This window comes from Myodes glareolus, chromosome 16, assembly GCF_982192425.1.
Source record: "Myodes glareolus chromosome 16, mMyoGla1.1, whole genome shotgun sequence".
Classification (NCBI taxonomy): domain Eukaryota; kingdom Metazoa; phylum Chordata; class Mammalia; order Rodentia; family Cricetidae; genus Myodes; species Myodes glareolus.
In genome coordinates this window covers 24165039-24190055 of record NC_142041.1, presented here as the reverse complement: position 1 = coordinate 24190055, position 25017 = coordinate 24165039, and the positions used below count along the sequence as shown (strand labels likewise).

General features: G+C 35.3%; 1 long non-coding RNA gene across 1 annotated transcript in view; it reads right to left on the bottom strand.

Moving 5' to 3' along the window:
• The window catches only part of LOC148119545 (uncharacterized), a 71561-nt gene that overhangs the window by 27580 nt on the left and 18964 nt on the right, over window positions 1-25017 (bottom strand). The window contains exon 2 of the long non-coding RNA XR_015735178.1: window positions 1225-1316. This is a non-coding gene — a long non-coding RNA (uncharacterized LOC148119545). The remainder of the gene's footprint in view (window positions 1-1224; window positions 1317-25017) is intronic.

Here is a 25017-nt window from a genome sequence, read left to right as displayed (position 1 = left end):
ATTTTAAAAGCATTTTCCAATTTTGTGCTTTCCTTTATTTTCTTTTGATCTAAAGGTCTGTTTGCTTTCTGTTATAAGGCTTTGTTTTATAACGAGTGTTACGTGATGAATATATGGAATACTGGTCTTAAGGCATAAAACCAGATGTGGTACCTAGGGTGTAAACAGGAAAACCTTGTGATCTTGTGATATGGAATGTTAGCAACAACGTGCTTAAAATGACTTTATGTTGAAATATCATAATGGTCTCTAAAATCAAAATTTTAAATTTTACTCTTATATTATCCAGAATAGTTAAAATATGTATACACACACACACACACACACACACTATACTACAACTATATAAAAATTACTCATTTCTCCTAAAATCTCATGTTTATCTTTTTTCATGCATCCAGACCTATCATTTAATGTGGTTCTTGTAACCATGATCAAAACTACATGATAACCAAATTCATACAACTGTGAAAATGTCTTACAAACTAGGAAAACAATGTTGGATTTTATAAGAAAGACATTTGAAATAAAATTAAGTGAAACACATCCCAAGAATAGTGAAGCAGAATATTTTGTATTGAAAATGATTTGAAAATTAATACTATCATTATCATGAGCCTTGACATCCCAGGACCCATGAATCTGAGAATGTTTCACAAATACATTAGGGGAAACATAATAAAACAATGTTATAAGTAATTGTATTTTTATAATTTAGAAGTAATTGTATTTACTTTAAGGAGTTAAGTTGCACAAAGAAAAGGAAGCTCAATGAAATGAGATTAAATAGAAGCCTAAGAGCCTCACAATTAAACCAAATTCATCTCACCCAGCACCATTGCTGTCATGCTTACACCAAGACAATAATACATGCTAATTGCATATGTGGAAAGAGTTAATTTACAGAGTCTATTCCTTTAAGCATTTCTTTCTTGAGTATCCTTTAACCATAACTAACTGATGCCTCAGCTAATTTCTCCAAACACTGAGTGAGACAAGTCAAAGTCTCTATATTAATAAAATATGAGGAATATCATTTACCAAAATTTTTCTAGGAAGGTATCATTCCCTAAGCCTACTTTTCTTAAAAATGTCTTCCACACTTCCATGTAAGAAATCCGGCCTTCAGAAATAAGTTACAGTTAGTTTTTACAAGTGTGTAGGAATTTTGAAATTAAACGTGAATCATGGGAATAACCCTTCCTCCAGTAGAAATGCACTTACCATGTCCGCCATGCTTCTTCTGTTCAGTGTCCCAGTAGAAACAACTGCAGTCCTCCTCCTCTATTTTCTCGTTTCTTTCCTTTGTGTTTGTCCTAGAAATATTTGCATAGACTAGGTTGACACTAACATTCTATGATTTTTTTCATAAAATTTACAGTCCTGTTAACCACAATGGTAAGGCCAACTCTATCATAGTATTTAATGCATACATGTCAGGCCCATTCTTAAAAAGAATCTATCTCACTAGAAATATAAAGCATTTTACCGTGGTTGGCAGGGGAGTCACAGTGCCATTCCCTAGGGAAAAGACCCACATACAACTAGCACACATTTGTCTGAAGTAGTTGTAATCCCCGACCTCTTAGCCTACACTGTCAAGGTAGAATCCTTTGAATATGGAATGGAGTATTGAACACTGTAGTATTCTTGGAATGTTGAACCAAAAGCTGAATTCTTACCCACACTGGATCAGAAAGCTGGGTGCAGAAGGGACTTTTTTTGCTCAACAGTACCTGTAGGTTTCTGCTTACTGAAGACACGTCTGGAATGCTGATGACTATGAAAATAGATCTTGCTTCACTGGTGAACTAAATGCTGAGCATCCTATTAACTTGTTTTCCATCACTAAAAATATTAATTATAGAGGATCTGTTGGAGTCCTCACACTGTTACTGTTTTAAAAAATAAATTAGTTTCAATTAAAGCATGTTAAAATGTGGAAGGTCTCTAATTTCTTCCTATTTTTTTTTGGTCCTAATCTTTCTTTATTAGGTACCTGGATATGTTTTAATAATTTAGTCTGGTCATAATCTGTATATCTTCTCTTGAGTTTGATGCTCCTTGTAAACAAATTCTAGTGATTATCTTCACCTGGGACTCGAAGCTAAAATAATTGTTGATATAGCCATTGCCATCATAGAAAATCAGAGATGAAAGAAGAAAATTTTAAAAAGCAAATTAATGATGAATAGTAGAGTTACATAACATGGGAAAGCTGTTGTGCCTGAGTTTGGAAATTTGAGTCTTGCTTCATGCCTGTAAAGCTTGGCATAGTTGTCTTAGCTCCACATCCTTCAAAGATCTTCATCTGAGAATGGCATTAATTACATTACCTTAGATATGAGTAGTGTAATCTCATAAGAGAACACAAATAAAACTCCTGATATACTACCTGTAACTAGAGCAATCTCAGCAACATAATTTATAAGATTAATAAATTCCCATTTTACTGCTTAGTAAAAAACACTTTCCAAATAGTCAGCCTCAATTTATATACCATCGTAAACTATTCAATATCAGTGATATCCCAAACACCAGCTAGCTATTTTAGGAGCCAAGGAATTTAAAAAGAAATAATCATGATGATTAAAAGTTCATATATGTGAAGAGAAAAAGAAGGGAAGTGGGTATATACACACAAAACCAGCAGATTCTCTCTCCTACATTATATTTGCCTTCCTCTTCTGCTTCGTCTAAAAATTGAGAAAATTGTGTTCCAAGTGGCAAGATTAAAATAACTATATTCAGTATTCTGGAGCAATTGAAAAGATATATCACCTGTTCTCTAGATAGCTCTAAAATCCAAGTAACAACAGTAAAATAAAGAACCCAGCCTAGCTTTCAGGGCAAGTTCCAATACATAGGAAGCAAGCTGTAAAACAATAACATTTCCATGAGGCTTCCCAGACTAGCCCTCACTCACTTAGCATGGATATGGAAACCACTGAAACATTGAAAGTGTTCTCAACATAGAGAACAACCACTTGAGCATAGCTGGAGCATTCATTGGATTAAGGAATTTGTTTTTTGTTTTTTTTTTTTAAAGCAATTCTCTCTAATCATTATCTGACCACAATAATCAAGTAGAGGGAACAGTGACCACAGCTAATAAAGCATGCTTGATTAAAGAACACCATTCAATAAACAAAATCAGACACAGCAACAACTAAACATTCTATAATACCTGCTTCCAAATTCATAGGAACATGCTTAAGACATCTAGTTTTAACAATAACAAACTATGAGACATTCAAAAGAATATACTCTACCAAGAAAAAAAATCACTAGTAAAAACTACCTTTGTGAAAACAACGTCTTGAAGGTCTTGTATTTATTAAATAAAATCTTTAGGTATTAGGTATCATAATCATGTTCAAAAAATAAATCATTACCTTTATATATTATCATCCAAAATAATACCAATAAAAAGATAGAAATTACAAAAACAATCAAATAGAAATAATGAGAGTAAATGTTAAAAATGGATTAGAAACTCATAGTAAGATTCAACAAAGTGTTATTATTTAAAAATATATATTCCATCCTTCAATTTTGTTCAGTTTGTGGTGTTTTCTTAGATCCTTGAAATTAAATATATTTTTATTATTGTATTTTGTTTTAAATTTTTTCATATTATACATTATATTTTCTTCTACCCCTTACCTCTCAGATCTTCCCAGCTCTACCCTCTCAAATTTATAGTCTTTCCTTATTAAAAATCATTAAATAGGAAACAAAACAAATCAAAAATACAAAACAAAAGGCATAGCTTCCATTTTGTGTAGTTCAACTACTCCAGAGAATTCAGCCAACCTCCGGTGTGTTCGATGTACCCAACATCATGCCACTGTTTTTGGATTTCAGGGAGGGATATTTTAACAGTAAGGGATGCAATTCTTGGCAGCATGATTAATTAAAATTCAGAGAGAGAAATTGGGGTTCAACCTAAAGGCCAGAAAAGCAAACCAGCCAGTCACTGATTCTTACATTGACCTCAGTCTGAAATGATGATCCTGCCAGAAAACCTCAAAATGAGACTGAGAATGAGAGCTGTCTCTTCCCATTTTGTAATCTTCTCTAGGGCTGGAATTAAAGGTGTGCACACCTGGCATTAAAGACATACATCGTCCAGTTTCTATAGCAATTAGTATGGTTACTGGGATTAAAAGTATGTGTTATCACTGCCTGGCATGTAAGGTTGACCAGTGCATCTGTTTTACTCTCTAATCTTCAGGCAAGGTTTATTTAACAAAATATAAATGAAATGCCACCATGTTTCCTTTTTGGTATAAAACAAAAAAGGCTAAAACTAATATAAGAAAAACTATATACAATAAGTACAATCACTATACACATTATATATAGGCAATAAATACATCAACAATGTCTAGTCCATTTGCACTTGACAAATTCAGAGAAAATGCTCCATATCGACTGTATCTTAGTGAGTCTAAAATCTTGTACCTTATTTACTTTATATCATAACTTGCTTTCTGTGTCAGGTAAACAAGATAAACTGTAGCTATAACTAACTAGTCTTCAACTCCCTCACTGACCCAAGAAAGAAATAATATTAACTGAGTAAGCAGGAAGTGCCTAAAAGCGACTTCCAAAATTTGTGGGTAATCACAGAAACAGCTGTCTGCCTGGACTGTTGCTCAAAGTTTCTCTGCAATGATGGAGTATCCGTTTTCAGCCTACAGGTCTAGTATACCTGACAGACTTTATGTGAAGCAAGATATTCTGAGAGGTACTCACTCCCTGTCTTGACAGTGTTTGGAAGTAACTTTATTTTGTGTCCTGCTTGTCTAATTATGGCAGCATACTGTCAGTTTTCAAGGCAGCGGTATTTTCTTGCCAAGTGGCATACTTTTGTCACAAAGAAAGTATTCCATATAGACTTTCCTTGATGTCCATTTTCTTTTCTGAAGAAGATTGGTGCTGCCAGGAGCAGACATGTCTCATTGTTATTAAAAAAAAAAAAGAAGAAGAAGAACCTAGGTTATAAAAACATCTTAAATGCCATATTCTATAGATCTCTGAAGTGTTTGAAGATGAAATGTCTATCTAAAATACATCTTTTTGAGAACATACCTAATGTGACTACATGTTTGATTATAATAGGTGACTAATTGCTAAGCTAACATGCATTTCCTTATTATCCTAAATACTTGGTAATAATAATTTTCAAGGATTAGAGATTTGCATTGCAGTGTTAAATGAGCTGTATAGGTACAGTACCTTGAACAAAATTAGAAACGTATGTACAGCATGTTTTAACAAAATTATTCTCAAATTTATATCAATATACAAAATTTTTATACAATATACAAAGTCTAATGTAATGTAAAACATTTAAAACTAGTCATTGATTTCTAAAAGTAGATTCAATAATTTTATTATAATATCTATATCTTCCTTTTTTTCTTTTCAGAGTAGATTCAATAATCTACCGTTTTAGTCTATCATATCTATTTTCCACTTTTTTCTTTTCAAAACAAGAACCCTGAATCTAATTCCTTTATTACCTCCTTTTTCTGGACCATTGTCCACAACAACTTATAACCACCACACTACACAAAGACAAACATCAGTGATTTATTTTTTGTGAATGTGGGCAAAGCTTTCTAGGCTACATTCTGCTGATTGTGGATGTCGACAATCATATGGAATCCAAAGAAAATTTAGGATTATGGTCAAATCCTGAATGGAGTATTTTGTGAGGCTTCATCATCTCAGTCAGCAGCCTTGAAGCTGTTCTAGATGTAGAACTCAGAAGAAACTGCAGCAGAGGTGATCTAAATCATTGGCTCATCTGGGTCATCAACTCCTATTAGAGATTTTTTTTTCAGGGGTCTTCCTTGATCAAACCTTATTTTTCTTAACCAAGAATGAATCCACAGTCTCTCATTTCCTATGGAAACAAAAGCAAAACCCCTTCTCTTAAGTAACATATTTTTTTACTTAAATTTTGAATTCAAGGCATTTTCAAAGTATAGGTTGGATTAATCCAGTAGCATTTATAATCAAATGTCTTTCAGCAGCTCTTGCTCTTTCCTCAACAGTCAAGCAATTTAAAGACAACACAATCACATACAATATCCAGATTCTCTGTGTATTTTCCATTTTTTTTTCATGGAAACTAAGCCAGGGTAGATGGGAGCTAAGAACATTAGAGCTTCTCCAAAACCCAGATGGCAAGGTTTGGGTTCCAAATCCTAGAGCTGGAATTCTAATACCAACTCTGGCCTAGGCTGGTGACTAAAAAGCCTCAGGAGAATGATTTTTAAGTAAATTAGTGCCCCAAAAGTTGGCCATCAAATGAGCATAAATAATAAAATCTCAGAGAGAGAAATTGGGGTTCAACCTAAAGGTCAAGAAAGGAAATCAGACAGCCACTAGCTCTTACCTTGACCTCAATCTGAAAATGGTGATCCTGCCTCCAGGAAACCTCAGAATAAGCCTGAGCATGAGAGCTGTCTCCTCCCATTTTATAATCCTCTCTAGGAATAGGATTAAGACGTACACCACCTGGTTTCTATGGAAACTAGTATGGCTACTGAGATTAAAGAGGTGTGTTACTGTTGCCTGGTCTGTAAGACTGATCAGTGGGGCTGTTTTATTCTCTGATGTTTAGGTAAGCTTTATTTATTAAAATACAAATTGAAATGCCACAACATCTCTCAAAATATGCAACTTTCTTAAACTGAAGTTGGCTTTTCAATAAGGAGGTTGATGTATAAGAATGGAACTATATGACAGAAACTTAACTAATAATGAATATTGAGTCTAATATCAGAGAAAGTTTTTCTGACATGCGTTTTATATAATAACTTAGACCACATATATCAGCTTTCTTCTTTTTATAAGATTTTTAAAGTTTTTAATGTTGTTTTCATTGGAAAGATGCATATTATCCCATTATCCTAGACCCCCAAAATTTATTTAGGTAATCTTGGACAAAGAATTGAAGAGATATCAGATGTCACTGCTCAATATCATAGAAGCATTTTTCTCTGATCACCCTGTGGACCAGTATGATGTTCTAAGCTGTGTTTGTTAGCTTTCTGTATTACAGAAGAGAGAAAAGGGAGTGATATTGGTATGGATGAATAACTATAACTCATCATATTCAATTTTATCTACCAACTTGTGAACAGTCTTTTCTCTATTCAACTTTGGCAGATCTACTTCTCACCTTTTATTTCATAGTGTTTCTACCTTCATACTGTATTCTCACAGAGTATAACAAAGTACCCAGAGCATGACCCATAAAAGTACATTTCTCACTCAACAGCAATTGTCACAAAGAGTCAAGTAGCCTGAAGTAGAATATGTAAGCTAATTATGAAATTGGTGGAATCAGAGATTTCACTCCAATTAATAAGTTTCTTGCTCTAGAATCTGAAGCTCAAGAAAAATCTACATGCATAAAGATCAATACATTACTGTAAGGTTCAGTGACCCTCAAATTCCCAATGCTCTAATATAGTAGAATAATTGATATACTAAAGTACATTTTAAGAAATATGTTTAAGCGATGTGAAGTTTTTAAACAAGCATAGAACTCTATGAATAAGCAAATATTGTGTGTATGTGTGTAATTAGAGAAATAAAATTCAGAAGATTGAAAAATGAGGTGAAGAAAGTGGTCAACCATATTAACAAGGAGAGACCCAGTAGCTTTTGTGTAATGCTGTGATGTGAATCTTGTCTCAATACTCAAGCTATAAATATCTTAATTTTTGTCCATAATGCAGAAAAATTCATTAATTAAACAACACATGCAAAAATATTAATCTCTACATGGTTACTCAGTGTCTATAAGTTTGCACTGATATTCCAGCCATTGCACCTGAATTCTAATATCCTCCCTTCATATTTTCTTTCCTTCACCGTTGTCATTCACTCAATTGTCCCTTCTTCTTTGATGGGAGCCAACTCATCAATTTTGAAAGAGCTTTTTAAGCAACTAAGATAGAATGAATCAATTTATAAGTTGTCAGTCTCATACTTAGCACAAAATGTACCTTAGAAACCTCACATCGGTTTCTATTCAGAATGAGTAATTTTCAAAATCTGGTGCGGTTAAATGCAAAATACAATAATTACAGCAAGTTAAAATGATGTTAAATTGTAGGAACATCTTCATATAATGTATGCACATATTTTAACTGAAAGTACCAGAGAATTCCCACATCCAATGTTTTGAGAAAAAAATTGTTAAGATATAATTAATATCCCAAAATATCCAAGTAGTCATATTCACCATATAGTTTGTCTTAATCTAAGTTGACTTGGAATACAGCCTGAAACATTGTAACAAAGATAGTAATGAGACTAAAATAAAGCTGACAGTTTTGCTCCATCTTACTCAGTAACATCACTCATCTAAACATCCCCTTGTTTCTTAACTTTCAATTAAAATCACAGTTTGACTCTCTAATTTCATTCCTGTAGCTGAGACTTCCCTAGAGGCATATATCTACTGTTGTAAGGAAGAGGCCGCCAGCTGGTTCCTGGCCACTTAGCTCCGAAATAACCACACAGATACTGTATTAATTAAATCACTGCTTGGCCCATTAGCTCTAGCTTCTTATTGGTTAACTCTTACATCTGAATTTAACCCATTTCTAGTAATCTGTGTATGGCCACGTGGCTGTGGCTTACCGGGTAAAGTTCACAGCATCTGTCTCCTGTGGCAGCTCTGACTCTGCCTTCCTTCTTCCATGCTATAAGCCACGCCAGTTTCTTTATTCATTAATGGTAATCACAGCAGGCAGAGGGAAATCCCTCATACTCAGTAACATCACTCATCAAAACATCCTGTTTCTTCACTTTCAATTAACATCACGGTTGACTCTCTAATTTCATTCCTGTAGCTGAGACTTCCTTAGAGACAGATATCTACTGTCCCCTAGGCTTGTCTGTTCTTTCTCTCAACAAATTGTCTGCTATCAAATGACATTTAGCAAATATAAATATCATTTGAAATATGTCTTCAAATACCACTTAGCTATATTCAATTCATCAGGAAATATTTAGAACATCAACAGGGATTCAACTGCTTTCCTCTTAGGATGTAGTTAGCAAAACTAAACTAAAAATCAATGAAATTAAAGTGAAAAGGACAGGCTGTTACACTTGACGCTCATTAACTGTCTATTTTAAAATTTTCTGACATTTATCTTGCTTTATTTTGTCCTCTGTGAAATGAAGGTTTTCTTAGTTGATATCCAAATTATATCTTCATTTCAAAAATATTTTAAATGCTATTTTAAAATATTAAGTGTTAGAATTTTATTATTAAAATATTGTTTTATTATTCAACTATTATTGAGAACCAAAAATAGCATGCCTGCCTTCATAAATTCCAAGTCTATGTATATTGTACAATTATAAAATGCAGACAAACACACACACACACACAGGAAATAGCTATGTACATGCAAATACTTCATCTTCTGTTTTGAACACTCTGTTGGTTGGTCTTCTGCCCTCTTGGTACAAGATAGAGCCATCTGGAAATAGCAAATCTCAATTAAAAAATGCTTTTATCAGAGTGACCCATAGACAAGTCTGTGGGAAATTTTCTTGATTAATGGTTGATATAGAATGGTCAAGCCCTCCATTGGTGGCATGACCCCAGGGCTGGTAGTCCTAGGTTATATAAGAAAGCAGACTGACAAACCATCAGGAATAAGCCAGTAAGCAACTTTCTTCCATGGCCTCTGCTATAGCTCCTACCTCCAGGTTACTGTCTTGAGTTCTCTTGGTGAAAGATTGGGACTTGAACATGTAAACCAAATAAACTCTTTTGTCTCCAAGTTAAATTGGGTCAGTGCTTTATCACAGCAATGAAAAGAAAACTTAGACATGTGTGAAAGAAAACTGCTTGGGTGTTACACTGATCTGTTTATATCTGCTTCATTTCTGTGAACTGAAGACAGTGACCTCTGGCAGAGAGGGCAGCTTGTCAAAGTCACAACTACTGTGATCTCTGCCCATGAGATAATCAAAAAAGGTTTTTGTTGTTCTCATTTATTTTTCAGACTGTATTATAATTTTAACACTTTTCCCTTCTCTTTCAAATCTAAAGATTCTCCTGTAACCTTCTGTACTTTCCTTCAAATTCAAGGCCTCATTTGTCATCAAATGTTATCGCATAAATATATATTCACAAATATAACCTGTTGAATCTATATAATAGTATTTGCATATATGTTTTCAGGATTGACTATATGGTACTGAACAACCAATGGCTGTACTCTTCCCTAGGGAGAGCCACCTCTCCCACTCCTGGAGTTCTTTCTTAGGATCAGCCTCCTGAGCTTTTCCCCATGGAGTTCAGCATCATCATTAATTTCTCCTTGTTCAGCTCATATTTAGGCAGTAGTATGGGTGAAACTTACCAATGTAACTTTTCATCAAAAGTTACTAGGAGACCCAATTTCACAGCAAAATCCCAAGTACTCTGGCTCCCACAGTCCTTTTCCCCTTTCTTCCACATTGTTGTCTGAGCTTTAGCCATTGGGAATGGGTTCTGTAAACGGAGGCTACACTTTCATTTCCTGGACACCTGGACCTAAATAATCACACAACACCTGTATTAATTATAACACTGTTTGACCAACAGCTCAGGTGTGGTCGCAGCTATCTCTTACATCATAAATCAATCCATTTCTATTATTTTACATCTACTATGAGGCTTGTGGCTTGTTACCTCACATCTTGCTTCCTGGGTAAGGAGACATGGCGTCTCCTTTACTCTCCCTACTCTATCTCTCCATCTTTGTTCAGATTTCCTACCAACTTTACTCTGCTAAGGCATTGGCCAAAACAGCTTTATTCATCAACCACTAAAAGCATCATATATACAGAAGGACATCCCACAGCATGGTTCCACAATTCTTCATATTGGTTGTGGTTTTCTATGGAGGATTCTGTGTGTTGAAAGGGGAAGTTTCCTTAATGTGGGGTAAAGAAAAATTTATCTGTGTATATAAGGACAAATTTTATGGACTGTTTTTACAAATTATTACAATTTATTAAATTAGTGGTTATAGATTCTCCTCCAATAACCATTATTTCACTAGCACTAAGTAGTTGACTAGGTTTCCAGTACTAGGCATAGTATCCCTCTTATTGTTTGGGCCTTAAGTATAATTAGAGAACCATTGTTTATGACCAAGGTATGTGTGCCACTATTACACCTGTAAGGTTAGTGTGCCACGCTGGTCATTTATTTGATTCAGAGACATCATAGCTGATGGGACTGTTGGTTGCTTCTCTGATTTGGAAACTTACATGGTACCATTGGGTACCATCAAAGCTGGTTCTCAGAAAGGAGTTGCAGCTCTAGGCTCTCTGGGACCTGCTTCTGAAGCAGTAGGTACTTAACTTTAACTTCTAGAGTACAATCAAGGTCAATGGTAATAGTCTGTATGCTTTAACAGTTTCTAATAAGTTTATAAATGTAATACCAGATATTTAATTTCCCTTCTTTGGTCTTGGCAACATAGAGTTTGTCTTTCTTAATGATCCATTGTACAAGATCTTATTCCTTTAGCATATTCTTGAGTTCATTCTGAGATCAATATCTTAATATTCTTTTGTATGGACATGTATATAAATATATAGTAGAATTTAATTTACAATGCAACAGAATTTAAGATATATATGTACATATATATGTATACACAGAAGTGTGTATATAATGTATTTCATTTCTATTCAGTGTTAAATCTATCTTAAATTCTCAGCATGATATTTACTTCTCAAAAAGAACAATTTCCTAATTTGAAATTTAAGTTCAATGGACATTACAAACTGAATGTGTCATCAACTGTATTTTTATAGCAGTCTACTCGATATCAAAAATTTGGATACACCATGCAATATAATAAGTTAACAAGCCAATAAAATACTATTTGCAAATACATCTCATGTCACTTTTTTTCTCTGTACATTTACTCTCTTAGTTTGATAATTTTAACTTTGTAAACTATTAAGGGAACATCACTCTGATCTTCTTAATTCTAATTTCTGTCCAGTCTCTATCACCTCTTGCCAGCCACTCTACACATTAACTTAGTTGTATCATCTTGGAAATCTAATTATATCAATACTATAATTAAAACTTACATTTAAATAGCATTTTGTGTTTCCCAATTCTTTAAAACTGCATTCACAGCTCTTTATGTGTAATTTAATTATTCTGAATTCTGGATCAACAAGACAATTTAACACAACTTTCTTAGTTGTTGATAATGGAAGCAGAAAAGAAAGCGTAGGGATATAAATTTAATTACATGGATAACTTTTAACCAAATTGCCCTAAAGAGCATTTGCATAACAATATAACAATTAGAAACCAAATACACATTATTTTTAGTTACACACAGAGCTTTCCACAAGGGTGATATCTTAGTTCCATTTACCTTTCCTTTGGGAAAAGAGCATAACAATAGCAACTTAAGGGAGAAAATGTTTACTTGGCTCCCAGTTCTGAGTTGTAATCTATCATTTGTGGGTATGTCAAGGTCGCTGGAACTTGAAGCAGATAGTTGCATTCTATTTATAGCCAAGAGCAATATAAATGTATGCTTAATACTCACCTTGCTTTCTCTGTTCTTACATAGTCCAGAATTTTCTACCTAGGAAAAGGTACTACCCACAGTGGGTAGATCTTTCTACTTCAATTAATGCAATAAAGAAAATCCCCACAGAATCTGCCAGACGCCTGCCTCTTGGATGACTCTAGATTATGCATATTTGATAATTAATGCTAACCAAAACCAAAGGTTTATTTTTAGTTTCGTTTTTTTATTTTTGTAATGCATTCTTTTACATCATAAATTTAAACTATTTTAATTTTTAGGATTCAGTTACTTAAATGCTAATTAATTCTGCTTCTGGTTGGAAATACTTGACAGTAACTTAAAAGGAGGAGGCTGTTCTTGACTGAGGCTTAGTGGCTTGAGTCTCTAACTGGCTGCCACTCCTGATAAGGCGGAGATATCATGACAGAGCACCATGATGGAGAAAAAATTTTCATCCCACGGCATCTGGGAAACACAGGAAAGAACTACACACAAGAAAATTTCCATGATGCTTAATTCCATCAACTATTCTTTACCACTTAATAGTTTGATAACTTGTTGATAAGTTGGTACTTTCATGATCTAGTCGCCTCTTATGAGCATTGCAGTTGGGGATGAATTCCTTAACAAAGGAGCTTTTGGAGCTCCTTGTCTCCAAACCACAATGAAGCAGACACCTGGCTCTGAGAGAGATGATCCTGCCCCTCACCACAGGTGCACAACACCTGGCTCTGCCCTTCACCTGAGAGGGCCAATCCCAGCATAGACCAAAACTGACCAATTCACCTACCACCCAGGCCCATATCCTGTGCTTTAAGTCAGCCCATCCCAACATCTATCCCATCTGTGACCTGCTAAAGTGCATGAAGGGACTAGTCCTGTGGAAACTCAGCTTCAGGATCTCAAATACGAGCAGCAGCAGGATACTAAAGAGGAGTTTCAGTGAAGGCTGAGTACTGATAGTATACCAAAAGCCTGGGGCCTTGAACCAGACCAACAAACTCATTACAATCAACAATTGCAGGTAAAGCTGTTCGAACAGCACACAGTGTCACTAAGATGAATGAAGAAGTGATGGAAAGGCAGGAAAGAGAGACGAATGAAGAGATTTCTGGGGTGTTTCTGTTTAATACTTTTTTTTTCTTGTGGGGGCACATTACAAAGATGAAGGGCAGATAAAGAGGAACTGGGAAATGAGTGAGTTCAGGGTGCATGGCATGCAATTTCCAAAGAATCAATAAAATTGTTAAAATAAAACAAAAGGGTTAATTGTTTATTTTAACAATAAAATTGTTAAAATAAAATAAAAGGCTGGAGGGATGACTTTTTGGTCAGGAGCACTGGCTGCTCTTTTAGTGGTCCCATTTTCAATTCCCAGCATCTTCATGGTGTCTCACAACCGTCAGTAACTTCAGTTCTAGGAGATCTGATAATCTTTCCTGGAATGCTTAAGTACCAGGCAAGCACACCATACACAGACAAGCATGCATGTAATGTTAAATACACATAAAACAAAATTAAAACGCAAAGTAACAGTACAATACAAAACATGAACAACAAATAAACAAATGGAAGACATCTATGAAAATGTGAATAAACTTTTAACAGACAAGTAACTCTAGCACAATGTTAGGAGGAATGCTTGACATTGCTGTGATAGGTTGGCAATTGGCTGAAGTTTAATTACATGCCTGATGATGCCACTCGTTACAATGAAGACAAACACATCCACTCAAAAAAAAGATATAATTAACTATTTAGTAGCTTTATTAAAAATATAAAAAATATGTAAATGTTCATTTTACAAGGTTGAAAGATTATTGTGGCTATAAACTAGTTGATAAACTGAAGAAATTATTGAAATGTGCTACATGAATTACACAGATATAGTGAGCTAAAGAAAAAAGGCACAGAATTATATGTTCTATGTTTTTATCCACATGAAACTTTAAACAACAAAAAAAAACCCTAAACAGTGTCCAAATCAAATCAAAAGCATCTTGAAAAGAGGAACATTGCAAAAGATAAAATATTTTGGAATGATAAGGTAGAAAAAATAAATCACATAAGTTGAAATTATTTGTCAATTACATTATAAATTTCTTCACTTCAGTTGTGGTGGCTTGTCTCAGGTTTTGCATTTGGCAAACCTAACCAACCTAGATAGGTAGGATAAGCAAATTTAACAATTAAGCAATTTAAAATGTAGTAAATTTGACATTTAAAACCTGGCATTTTCTAACTAATATCTCTCCTTTAGAAGTGTACTATTAGACATTTATTTTTAATGTATAAATAATTATAAGAATGACAAATAGTCTCACAAAATAAGAACAATTTCGTATGAAAACTACAAGCCCAAACCCAGAACTCAATAATGAAAATTATGCTGATTATTCACAAAAATATTTACAAGCACTTCTTTGGTAATACAAAAATAAAGTACAGAAGAGTCATGGCTATTTAATAAATACCAGCCGTGAATCTTAATTTGCTTGTCCTAAATATTTTGTCATGAGAAAGGGCCTACTAACACACACACACACACACACACACACAAACACACTCATGTGCACACAGCTTACTTTTTTTCTTTTGTCATTAAAATTTTTTCATATATTTTACATACCAAGAAGAGCTTCCAGCCCTCTTCTCCTCCTGTTTCATTCCCCTCCCACCTATTCCCCTCTCCATCCTCTCCTCCTCCCATCTCCATTCAGAAAGGAGTACAGTTCCCAATGCATGGCCCATCAAGTTGAAGTAGGACCAAGCTCTTCCCCCTGCATCAAGTCTAGGCAAAGTAATCCAAAACGAGGAACAAGTTCCCAAAAGTCAGCTAAGTGCTAGGGACAGATTCTGATTCGACTGTTCGGAGCCCCTCGAATAAGCAAAGCTATGCAGCTGTCACACACATGCAGTGGTCTAAGGTCTGCCAATGAAGGCTCCCTAGCTGTTGGTTCAGAGTCTGTGAGTTCCCATGAACTCTGTGGGTTTTCATAGTCATAACCTTGATCCCCATTGCTCATACAATCCCTCCTCTCTTTACTCAATAGAACTTAAAATCAGCCTGGCTGTGGATCTCTGCATCTGCTTCCATCAATTACTGGATCAAAGTTATCTGATGGCAATTAGGGTAGGCACCACTCTGATTATAGGGGCAGGCCAGTTCAAGAACCCTCTCCACTATTGCTAGGAGTCTTAGCTGGGGTCATCCTTGTGGAGTTTCGCTGGCACCAGGTTTCTCCGTACCTAGAAATCCCCTCACATCAAGAAATCTCTGCCATTGCTCTCTCTCCCTCCACTCTGCCCCAACCCCCCTTCGGTGCTCAAATTGATTCCTCATTTTCCCACACTCCATTCCACCTCCCAAACCCCTGCCCCTGTTTACCCAGAGATCTCTCCTACTTCCCTTTTCCAAGGAAATCCATGCAGCCTTTTTTCTTTTTTTTTTTTTTTTCTTTATTTTTTTTTATTTTTTTTTGTTTTTTTGTTTTTTTGTTTTTTTTTTTTAGTAAATTTTATTAAATTATAAAAGTTTCCATTTCCACCCCCCCTCCCAACACCCTCCCACTCCCCCTACTCCCCCTCCTCCTCCCTCTTCGTCCCCCAGGGCGGTCAGGGTTTCCTGCCCTGTGGGAAGTTCCAGTTCCTTCCCCCTCCCTCCAGGTCCAGGAAGGTGAGTGTCCAAACAGACTGGATCCCCAAAATCCATTATATGTAGAGGAAACAGGTCCCAGTGTCATAGTCAATGGCTTTTCAGAAAGACTTCGGGTCAGCCACAGTCAGAGAATCCGGCCAAATTCGGAGAGTCTGGTTAGATCACGTCCTCTTTCAGTCCCAGTCCAACTGGCCTTGGTAAACTCTCATCAGATCCGTTCCCTTGTATCAGTGGGTGATGGCATCCCTCGCAGTACTGACTTCGTTTTTCATGTTCTTCCTCCTTCTGCTCCTCATTTGGACCTCGGGGGGCTCAGTCCCGTGCTGCAATGTGGGTTTCCGACTGTATCGCCATCCTTCGTCAGATGCAGGATCTATGGTGATAAGCACCTTTTTTCGAGCCCACCTTGCTATCTAGCCTGTCTGGGACTGTGGACTGTAGGTTGGTTATCTTATACTTTACTCATAATATCTACTTATGACGGAGTATATATGGTGTTTGTTTTTCTGGGTCTGGGATACCACACAGAATGATTATTTTTATTTCCATCCATTTACGAATTTCATGAGATCATTGTTTTTTTACAGATTAGTAATATTCTATAAACATATACTTTATATAATATATATGTTGTATGGTTGTGATTTCATGTTTGTTTAAAAAAATCTAAGACCTATATATGAGAGAAAATATATTTGTCTTTTCGAGTCTCGCTTATTTCATTTAATAAGATAATTACCAGTAGCATCCATATATTATTTTTTATGATTGACTAAGACTTCATTATTCACATGTGAAATCCTTTCTATCTAGTCATCTATTGATAAAAACTTCATGACTTCACTGTTGCAAATAATGCAGTAACAAACACTGATGTGCCCGTATCTGCATGGAATGTTGACTTAGGACCCCAGGAGAGGTACAACTGGGTTGTGAGATCTACTTCGAATTTTTCATGGACCCAAGAACTGGTTTCTATAATGACTAGGCTAATTACACGTGCATTGGCTGTGTCTTAAGGGTTTACTTTGCCCCTTGTCATGCCACATTTTTAAATGTGTAAGGCTTCAGGTCTTGAGCTATGTTTTTCATTCAACTCTCTCTACTGCTCGCTCACATTCAGCAGATTGCCCTTTCACGGTTTCTGTGGAAAAAAAAAAACAAAACTCAGAATTCTACACCCTATTTATAAAGCTAACAGCTCAAAAAGAAGTTTGGAATTTGCTAACAATAGAAATATTTCACAACTTAACTATTCGCAGAAGGGACCTCCTGGATTTTGCATGATTGGCACAACCTGTTCTAGCATGTTATAATTGTCCTTGCCCTAGATTTCATTTACTAATATTAGAGAAGGGTATTTCACGATGAGCAGCCTGTTACTTCTAGTTAATTTCTATCAGCTGAGGTTGTATTTAGTTTTCATTTAAAGGCATTTCAACCAATAACTTTATGAAAGTCAGCATATTCTTTTAAAAGGGTGATTAAATAATGGAACTTTTTTGCTGATTAATAATTTTCCCCTTAGTAAACTAAATCATTGCATCTTTCATTCTTTCTACTCTTAAGCAATTTATATTGAAGAATAAGATTTTAATGAAATTTTAAAATTTCAGGAACAATGCCTGATGTTACATTACGTGATCTAAAAGATACTTTGCTCCAAAATAACCCAGAGTGTCATCGCATGCACCACCTGTGTTGATTCAAAACCAAACCAAGTCCTATTAGCTTGTATTATATTTCTATATGTGTACCAGGAGTAACTCGGTTCAAATGGTAGCTTCATTTTCTGTTTCTATTGGTCCTCAGATGGAAAAATAAATCTATGAGAGAAACTTTTCAAACTTAAGTCATAAAATACTTTAATGACTTCAGAACAAATATTTTAAAACTATATATTTCTCTAGAACATGGCTTGATCTTAGGAACTATTGTTGATAACCAAGTTACCATTCTGGAGAGATACAGGCTAAGGACCTAAACTTGATAAATTTAATTCAAGTATTAGCATGCAACAAAGAACAGATGAAAAGAGTGTGGGCTAGAAATTACAATTAATTCAGCATCACCTTTATATATGTATTCCATACATATGTACTTTTAAATTCTTCTTCCCAGGATTTTTCTTTTTAAATTTTAAACTTTTATGTATATGAGTATTGTGCCTACGTGTTTCTGCACATCATAGGAGTGCAGTACTCACAGAGGTCATCACACAGTGCTCTATATTGCAGAACTGGAATTACAGATGGTTGTGAGTGCGCATGTGGGTACTGAAAATCAAAGTCAGGTCTTCTAACAGTGTGGCTACTGATCTTCCAAACTGAGCCAGCTCTCTAACTTTAGATCTTGAATAATATCCATATGACATATTTTGATAGCCCACAAAAATAAAACTACACCAAAAGATATGGTGTATCTATATTTGCAGTAAGCAATTATATCATTATATAATAATTGTTGTCTGCTCAACTTTTTTGCCCTCCTCTATCTCTTACCTACCAAGTCACCAAATCACTCTTTTGCCAGCTCTATAAAATAATTTCCAACGTTTTAGATGGGGAAGAAATATGCTAATACAGAAACACATTTTAAACAAACTACCTACGTGAACAAATTTTACTTTGTAAGTAATGGAATCATAGACTCTAAACTCTCTCTCTATATATATATATATACACATTATATATATAAGTTTTTAATATATATAATATATTAAATATTAGTAACATATATTATTAATATATGTAATATGTAGTATAATATATGATATATATTAAAATAATATGTGTTAAATATGTATTAAAACTGACCAATATAAAAATATATTATATATAATATATTTAATATATAAATATATGAAAAGCTGACAATAGAAAACGATACTATTTCACCTGCCTGTAAATAAGACAAAATTATTGCAATGTTGAAAAGAATGTGGCAAAAAAGAAAGTCGTTCACTTCTGATCAAAGGTTAAATCCTATCTGTTGGTGAAATATTTTAACCTCATTGAATACAGTGATTTACATACTCTATAAATGTGTAACTGATCAGTGCTGCGTGTGTTTCAGAGCACAGTTTCTCTTGTTTAGCTCCCATATGTCATAGCTGCTCTTTCCTTCCAAGAGAAAAAATACTTGCCAGAATCAAATTAAGAGAGACAGGATTTATTAAGACTCGTGGTTAGAGAAAGCAGAGCCCGTCCTGGGCAACACGGTGTTCATGGTAGGAGAAGTAGGCAATGAATGATCCCCACAGTGGTTGGACAAACAGAGCAGAAGGAAGTTAGAACTCCTGCCTAAAGTGGCCTAGATCTGACAACCGTGCTCACATTCCAAAGATTTCACAACCTCTCATAACTAAAGAGCACTCAGCATATTTATTAATTTAGGTCATTTTTAAATGGCCTTAGTGCATTTCTAATGAGGTTTCAGATGACAGGACAAATAGAGATGCAAAGTCCTACACAAAAAATAATTTTATGAATATAAACATACAGAATTCCTATGAAGGCAGTCTGTAAAACTCTTACTTTTAAAATATAAACTATAGTTCAGGCTGTCAGTTTTTAGAAAGACTTTTTATACACATGCACAAAAAGAATATTCAAAATTGACAACAACTGCTATGCTGAATAAATTTATATACAAGATGAAATTACTCAGAACTCCCAAGGCTCGGGCATAGCAAGAGCCTTTTCATGGGAAGTAAGTGTACGATAGAAAAACAAATTGCAAAGAATGTGTGCAGAGTGAATCAATTAAAAAACTACATATTAATTACATGAATTATCATATATATAGATGTAGAGATGCTAAATCTTTAACAATTCATGTTTTTGGGCACTGTTACTTTTCATTCTTGTGTTCAATTTTATTTCTGCATTATTTGAATTTGTAAATCTGTTTTACTTTTCCAGTCAGAAAAAAAAATCAAGCTGCTTTTAAACAAAGATATATAGATATGTGTTTGTTCTTTCAGTTAATTAAAGAATTTTATATTACGGCTCAGATTTACTGAGCCACAAGGTAGAGAAGCCAGGAGAATGCAATTACATGGGTAGTCTTGCAGCCTATTGCTTTGTGTAAGTTGGATACTGAGCCAAGATGGAAAACTACACTTACGATGAAAATGAATCCTGTGAGCCAGTCGTTTTGTGGATAGATTTATTTTTATAGTCTCCTTAGTGTTTGTCTGAAGGAGGAAAAGACATAACGTGAGAATGGGGACGATAAAAATATCTCATTTTGTACCTTCCTTTATTGACAGGTGTAAGTAATACCTTATGTTTACAGATCACCTATTTTAGAGAGTGAGTTATATTTATGGACACCTATTCATCACCAGCCCATTCTTGTTCCTGAATTCAGAGATCCATAAACTGACCATTTGAATAAATCCAGTCAAACAATTACCTAATGACAAGTAATTCTTTGGGTCTTTGGTCAATTAAATTTAGTTTATTTTCTAACTTTGGGAAGTGATTGCTTAAATTGATGCACTCTTACACTAAAAATATAATAACTAGCTCAATTACTATTGTTTAAAATAGCTTTTACTTACTCAAGAGTACTTAGTTACATTAAAACACTAATCCAACAATGTGTTTATCAAGTCAGTTGTCTCAATTTTTAATTGAGATACATCTTTTGGAAGGTTTACTTTAGGAAAACCATTTAAGTCTTAAGCTCTCAATCTTTCTTGCATTTAACATTGAAAGAAGGTCACTATCAGTCTTGGACAGGCCATGCTAAATGGTTTCTTTCTAGGAATGTAACCCACTGCTTCCCTTTTCTTTTTTCTTTTATTTCATTTGTACATTCCACCCACATTTCTCCCTCCCACCCCTCCTCTAGACCTCCCCTTCTCTTCTCCACGAGCCCACTCCAAATCTGTTGTGCCCAAAGCCAGGAGGTCCCTGCACAAGCCAACAAAGAAACTGAGTCCAGTATGTAAAAGCAAAGAGCCTTTATTTCAACCAAGTTTGCAAACTCGGTCTCTCTGCCTATCCTACATATTGGAATAACCGAGAGTTCCGTACTCAATTAAAATTGGGTTTTTATAGTGGTAAAGGTGGGGGTGAGGAGGTCTCTGAGGTTCAGAACCCTGGATTGGCTGACATTTGTCTAGGGGTGTCCTGGTGAGTGTGTGCTGGCAGGTGATCCAATCTACTGCAGTTGAAATGATGGGCATTTTCTTTGAATGGTCTGTTCTTGGGTGGTGGTAGTATCCTGCAACCAGGTATTGCCTCAGTGTAAACTACTGAAAACTCTGGCCTCTTATTAAATTTATCGATGACCAAGTCTACTCTGGCAGGTAATAATGGTTGGAAGTATACTTGCTTCGGGTGACCTGTTCATACTTAGCTTATCATGGCTGGCACCAACAACATCCACGTCTTCTAAAACAGAGCCTATTTTAATGCAAAAACATCATAATAAAGTAAGAAATGAGTAATGTGGGTGTGGTTAGAACACTTGATCTGTTAAATCAGGCACAGCTGAGACAAAGAGAATAAAAAAACACATTCTAGGCCTGACAGGCATCTACTGAAAAGGGGTAAGACTGGCCTCAGCATATGAAAGTCAGTGCCTGAGGTGGCTATGGCAAGAAGAGGAGACATGAAGGGACAGCAGAAGAGCCCTATTTTGTGGCCTTTTTTTCTAGTCAGTATCTCTAAGAAACACCCTTGTAATGTAAATAATGTAACAATGTTCCAGGATTGTAGGCAAAGGTGATACTATGACAGAAAGGCATAGCCAAGAGGAAACTGTAGAGTGTAGCATTATGAAACCTGTTCTCTCTTTCTCTCAGTCTTAGTACCATGAAACCTGTTCTCTCTTTCTCTCAGTCTTAGTACCATAGAACGCGAGGTGAGGGGAAGGTTGGAATCATAGAATGGACTCTCATTCTGATATCACTGTTTTGATAGTGACTTTTGGAAATCACTGTTTCATTCTCATTAGATCTCATTTTCCACATTTGTGGAAACAAACCCAATATTGTGTTTATGTTTGGGTTCCTAAAAATATATACTCATTCATCACAGGTAAAATTGGACATTTTCTCAGTAAATGTTTAGCTTGAAGTTTTACTCATTAATTTTCTGAAATTCATCTAATTATTTTGTAAATGCTTTATTGTGTACCCCGTTTTATGCAAGATTTCTTTTCCTTGCCAGAGCTCCCCACGTTGCTGTTCTCCACTCTGTTGGAAGTCTTTGTGCTCATACGGTTCACATTTCCTTAGTGTTCAGCTCATGTGGGCTGTATGTTTAAATGCCTTCTACTAATGTAACCTAGTTTTCATTTCTTTACAAACTGGTATAAATGTTTGGATAAGGCAACCCTAGGTTCCCTGAAACCCAAGTGCAGAGAGCAAAGACAATGGATCCGTACTGCATAACGAAAGCATCCCGAGTCTTCAGATTTGAGAAAAGCAGGGGACTGTGACTCTACAGACAAAGACCTTTCAGATTGTAACGGGAATGAAAGGAGTCTGGTGAACACCGTAGATACAATACAGCAGAAGGTATCACTCTCAGTAAGCCCTGAAGCAGCAAGAACAACAAAGGATTCTGCAAAACGCCACATAGGAGATAAATGAGGTTAGGGATAAAATTGGAAAAAGAATCTTGACAATTTATTCCTTTCTTAATTCACATAAGAATATTATGAGTCTATTTCTTCAGGGAAGCAGAAGGGTGCAGGAGATTGTCTCCAGAGAGATTAACCTGGAAAACGAGATCCCAGATCAGTACTGCGGGTGATTAAAGAATCTCTTCTGTGGGCATGAGAAGATAGTAGCCTTGCATTAGCAGCACATTCTGAAGACAGCACCTGGTCCAGTGGTGCTGTCTGCTGTCTGTTGGTTCTCTGTCTCTTTCGTTCTTCTGTATTTATATTGTCAAGGAAACTGATCTTTGATTGTTGCCAGAGTAAGAAGCAGAATCAAGTCATTGAAATTTGTGTCTGAATTAAAAGAGGCTGGAAGTGAAGTCATCAGGGGCCCAACACTGAAGGAGATAAATTCATAATAAATGTATTGTGTAATAGAAACAGGAATAAATAGATTGTATCTATTATATGACAGATGATATGTATTTGATAGATAGATAGAGAGAGAGAGAGAGAGATGAATGATAGATGATCTTTATATAGATAGATAGATGATTGATAGGTAGATAGATGATAGACAGACAGATAGACAGATAGTTAGATAGATAGACAGATAGATAGATAGATAGATAGATAGATAGATGGATGGATGGATGGATGGATGGATGGATGGATGGATGGACGGACGGACGGACGGACGGACGGACAGACAGACAGATAGATAGATGCTATAGAATTTGGTATTAGCTCCCCATTTCACTTTCCAAAGCTTCTCTGTATGGACATTGGTGTTCAGGTACCAATTAAGATCTAAATGGGAGGTACTAGAAAATTTATAAAAAACAAATTTTTAAAAAACCTAAATATATAGGCATACTTCTAAAACTTCTTGCAAGTGTTCTAAAGTTATTATAACTAGATGAAGGTATCCCAGGTGAAATGTCATTATGGTTAAAAATTATAACAATAATATTCCCATTAGTCTCTGGTTTAATAGGGTTTTATTTTTTTGCAATATTTGTGGTTCTGATTCATTATTTTTATTAGCATCTCACAAAAGATAAAGCACAGCAAAGAACTGTTTACCAACTTAAGGCCAATTAAAAGTTAGCCGTGATGGAACTGTTATTTACCAATAGTGACATCTACTTCTTATGTTTGCCAGACACGATGAAAGAGCTATATTTGCATCACCCAATGCAATAACCACAATGACATCATTCACACATGCTGGAAACAGTACTTTTGAATGCAGGATACAAACAGGTAAGACTGCTCTTTAGATGCCAAGTGAGATCTCACAATCTTATGACCTGAATTTCCTGTTTGGGATCATAGTAGCAAGGAACCCTTCCTCGTGGGCATTCCTGTGCTATAAATTAATTTAGAAAATCAACTCAATTACCTTCAGGAGTGTCTTTTTTTCTAAAACACCCATTGATTAACTTCCTGGAGAAACTGTTATGTGACCATACCTTCACTCCCGGCACTGAGGGACACAATTTATGGGTTAATTTTGCACACTGGTAGATTAGTTTCAGGTCAGCTTTTCTGAGCTCTAGCCTATGCAGAATATTGAACAGGCATCAGAATAAGCAATACCATATGTCATCCCACTCCCTGAGCCTTTAAATCTAGGAGTCAATAAAGGATTAATAACATGTTAGCTCACTAACCTATTATGCTCCACTAATTGAACTCTAATTAAGAAAGGAAATTATGTATATGACATCTCCTTGTCTTTTTTACTTTTGTCTAGCAAACTTAGAGAGAAATCAGCAAGAATAGCAAAAGGCACATATCTTACAATATAGTTTCTTTTACTTTTGCTTTTAAATTTAGAAACAAGGTTTATTTAAGATATGAAATATAATTCCTGATATATCAGCTTTCCACAAAGCTGTGACTACACAGCAGGTAAACTCAAATACAAAAACCAGGAAACTACCATTTTCAATCGTTTGAGGAATGATTGAATGAATGTCTACAGGTCAACCCAGATAGATCAGCAGTGGATGGGCTGCTCTGAGTCAAGCACCATTCAATAAAGAGAGGAAAGAGATGGGAGGAGAGAAAGAGCCAGAGAGAGAAACACACAGGTTTTCAGATATGTACATTGAGTAGAACTGTGAC